General features: G+C 39.3%; 1 pseudogene; it reads right to left on the reverse strand.

Moving 5' to 3' along the window:
* Positions 1-1,834: 1,834 nt before the first annotated feature.
* On the reverse strand, positions 1,835-3,821 carry LOC115199652 (2-oxoglutarate and iron-dependent oxygenase domain-containing protein 2-like; annotated as a pseudogene).
* Positions 3,822-4,550: the final 729 nt, after the last annotated feature.

Genomic DNA, 4,550 nt, shown 5'->3' on the forward strand with positions numbered 1-4,550 from the left:
TGTTCAATGTAGGCCAACATTCCATGACTTTTGAAAAAAAACATGCATGGCTTGACATTAACCTCTTTATCGACTTGTCCTTCAGACAAGGATGTGACTGAAAATGTTGTTGTGTTGTTTGATGCAAGAAACCCCTTTACAAAATAAAATGCACAATTATTCCCATAAAATTATTATAGAAAATCAGACAAATTATGCTACCCTATGCCTATGGGCTACTTAGCTTATTCAAGCCTGTCTCAAAATAGAACATTGACCCGTTTAAGACAAAAAAAAGCTCTTTACCTGACTCACTTTTGAAAGATGTCTGGAAATGTACACATTTTGTGCTCTTGTTGGAAGCAATTACTCCCCCATTGCTGACTACGAATTAGCTATAACTGGGCTAATAGCTCACTAACTAGCAAAGGATATGAACAAATGTGCCCAGGTGGCTATATGCAACTCTGGCTTTGATCTCAAAACAAGCGCATCTACTCACTACCACTCATGCTGTAAACACAGTCCTGTGTTTGTGTAGAGTACGGGCTGAGTGGTGAGAGTCAATTTAATAGAAAGCTTACAACAAAATCTCTTGCATACTTAGCCATGCATACTTGCATAGTTCTTGCATAGTTTGTTTTGTTTCGGTATGCTGCATTGAAAGTGACTAATATTGGGTGGATTCGATCACAATTCCCACAGTAAAGGGAAACTTGGATAGTATTAACTAAGGGGGAAAACTCTAGAAAGTTGAGTGAAGTTCAATCTCCTGCTTCTCTGCATGGGCTGATATTTCTTCTGCACACACTCGCAGCTTAGAGGGAACATTGTCTACAAGGTGTCGAAAGTGTTCCACAGGGATGGTGACCCATGTTGACTCCGATGGTTCCCACAGTTGTGTCATGTTGGTGGTGGACCATTCTTGATACACACTGGAAACTGTTGAGCATGAAAAAAACAGCATGGTTCCAGTTCTTGATACAAACCGGTGCGCCTACCATACTCCGTTCAAAGGCACTTAATACATATTTTCTGTTGCCCATTCACCCTCTGAACGGCACATATACACAATCCATGTCTCAAGGCTTAAAAATTGTTCTTTAACCTGTCTCCTCCCCTTCATCTACACTGGTTGAAGTGGATTTAACAGGTGACATCAATAAGGGATCATAGATTTCTCCTGGATTCACCTGGTCAGTCTGTCTTGGAAAGAGCAGGTGTTCCTAATGTTTTATACACACAGTGTATAGTAAGTATAAAGTATAAGGTCCAGGATAACTTTAAGTGCAATCCAGAATTTCAATGTACTGTAGGTGATTGTAAAAATGGCCTGCCTTTTGATGTGACAAATTCGTTTTTGAATATCCTTCTTTAGCAAAAGAAAATAAGTGTTTGTGTGTGTGTGTGTGTGTGTGTGTGTGTGTGTGTGTGTGTGTGTGTGTGTGTGTGTGTGTGTGTGTGTGTGTGTGTGTGTGTGTGTGTGTGTGTGTGTGTGTGTGTGTGTGTGTGTGTGTGTTTTGAGAGGTTGTATGGTCCATCTCTTCTGCTAGCAAACTAGCTTTCCTATTCCCTGTTCCCTCTTGTGTTTTCAAGCCACTGGAAAAAAGAAACAACCAAAGAAATTGAATAGCCCACTAGACTGAATATTGTTTTTAGTGCTGAAAAGGATTGATTTGATAATAACATGGTTGAATACAGTGTTTTGCAATCACGTTATTATCCCCTACTGTGTGCAAATGACTGCGTGCAATTACTGTGCAGACACTGAACAAAAGGATGTAATGAAGGACAATTAGGGAGGAGGGGTTACCATACTTGACAACAAAAGAGGCATGCACAGAGGGGCAATAAATTGATTAAAAATTATGGTTTATTAAATTCAATATTATAAATAATATGTACAAATTGTATTCTTGAGATATTTGGTGTGTAAATGTGCTGTTGATCCTTTCAATATTATTGATTTTACCAATACAGAGAAAAGCCTGTGCATTATTGTTTTCTAAAAATATATTACTGATGTACTAAGATAACTACAGCTATGAATTTATTTATATTACTTACATTATGTATAAAGTTTACAGCATTTCAAATATTTTCCAATTTCTGTGAACAAGAAGCAAGCCCACTAAAAGTAAGGTACAAAGGTGAATGCTCAGGTTTTCTTCACAGTGTCTATTGACTTTTGGATATGTATTATCCCTACCTGGACAAAAGACCATTCAATTCACAGGCTACACATATTTTATGGACATGATATTTTAGCAAAGATTGGAATAAATTTCACACTGCGTAATGAAGTTTGTAGTGCAGTGTTATGTAGAAATAGTGATGAGACTACCGATGTTCCTAATGTCTACCACTCTTCCTCTCTATAACTCTTTTTTGGCACATGCGATAATCTCCATGATAAGCAGACATCCAGACACAAGTCATACTAACATACACAAATACATATGGACCAGCAGCATGAAGTTAACGCGGAACGCATGATACATTCTGTAGAAGAGACATCCTTGAGTCACTGGTGAAGCCATCTGTGAAGCCCTGTCCCTCGACCAAGATGGGCTTCTTTTTGCACATGGGGCACAGTTTTTTCACATGAGGCCCTCATACAGACAATGAAGTTCCAGCACTGGCCAGAGGAGATGGGCAGGGCACCGTGCATGTGTTGTCCTCTATAGAGGAGATACTGTCATTCCCTGCTCTACCTCTGTAGACACTCTCACTCAGAGGCACCTGCCGGGTCAGGAAAACACTATCAACCAATGAGCCACACTAGACTAACAATGAGAATGTTTACTCATAGGGCTGTGGCGACTTTTGTTTGTGCAACTAATACTTCTGGGAGATTTCCCAACCCGAAATATAACAGTGTGTAACCTGTATGAACTGGCATGGTTTTAAAACTACTGTGTGTGGAATCAATGAGAGATAGTATGAATCTAAATCAAGATCACAGCTTTATTTGTTCTTTCATTCTACATAAGGTCAATTCAAATATTTCAATATCTATAATAAATTGGTTATTACACTTCCCAATCTGGCTCTGATTAGGTACCTGTCTCATGTCACCAAAGTAGAGGTTCCCTTCAGTGAACTTTTCCCCCAGAGACACGTTGAGAGAGACCTTTGCGTTGTCGTAATGGTAGCTGAGATCCAGGTCTTCATGAATGTCGTATTTCACCATGAAGGCCTTGTGGCTGTCTAGGCTGTGTCCGCAACAGTTAGGGTAGAGCAGAGATGTGAGAGGCTACAGATACTGCACACGGAGAGGGGTGATGAAGCCATCGTCAAACCCTAGCTCGTTCAGGAGGATCTGTGTGGACAAATGAACATCACAAACAAAAGGAACATGGCTTACCACAGGTAACACTTGATACATTGAATATTTTGCCTGAGGTCTCCATATCTAATAGCCTACAGATGTATTTTATATGAATGAGGAAGCATACCCTGTAGTTGATCATTGTGTTGGGTCTGTAGACTGTTTAAAGTGTTCCATCTCTTCTATCAGCTCATCACAGAAGCTTTTTTTTTTAAACACAGGAAGCGCAAGATCCTTGGGGCTTCTAAAAAATGGAAAATAATGACATGCACCACCTATTTCAAAGAGGAACTCTTTATGGAAAACTCACCTGCTTCTGTCTGCATTAAACTCAACAGTCCCTCTTCACTGGTCTCATCACTTTCAACAATAATCCATCATCTGCTTAAACTCTGGAGCCAGATAGGATTCCTAAAGAGATAGTGTAAGTCAAATATTACACTTTACAATTTTAGTGTGTATGGAGACTACAGTATTGTAGGCTTCCTTCCTACCTGTAGATGGTAGACATGGTCATGGAGGGGTTTATAAATCTCCCGTATGGCAGCAGCTCTCTCAGTTGACTTCACACCAAGGCTCTGACGCCATTAAACTTCTTTGGCAATCTAGAAAGGAAACATTTAACCACACATCAAAATGGAAAGATCATTCAGTAGTGTCTAGACATCCGCGTTGCCTCCCACAATTTTCAAACGCTCCGGTTTTCGAGACTAATCATTCAGTACAATTTTAATAAATACTCAAAATGCGTGGGCCTACTTTGCTTTGTCAGGATATCCTCGAACTGTGTGTCAGTGGAGCAGCCAAGCTTTCTTAAGACCTGTTTGGCAAACATATTTTTGGTTACTAAAAGTTTGGTTTCTAGCTAACGTTAGCTCACAAACTAGTATATTTATCCAACAAGATGTTTTAACATGACAATTATTTGTAGATCTACTGTACTGGCTAGCTAGTAGATACCCACCGCTTGATAATAAGTTCTAACTGCTGCTGATCTGACATGACGTTTGAACTCAAGGAAAATATTCAGCGCTAAAACAACTAGTGTAAACATTTGCGTTACGATCCTTACAGTTTTACATGATTATCCTATGAAGATAATACACATAAACGTATTCAAGTTATATGAACATTCATAATAAAAAGCTATTGTTAGTAGTTAAATGAGAGTGAAAAGGGAGCTGTCAAAAGCAGTTATGGCATTGCTTCCGGATTTTGAGTTGTTTGTTGTGATCCAACG

Source organism: Salmo trutta, chromosome 9 (genome assembly GCF_901001165.1).
Source record: "Salmo trutta chromosome 9, fSalTru1.1, whole genome shotgun sequence".
In the NCBI taxonomy this organism is placed as follows: Eukaryota; Metazoa; Chordata; class Actinopteri; order Salmoniformes; family Salmonidae; genus Salmo; species Salmo trutta.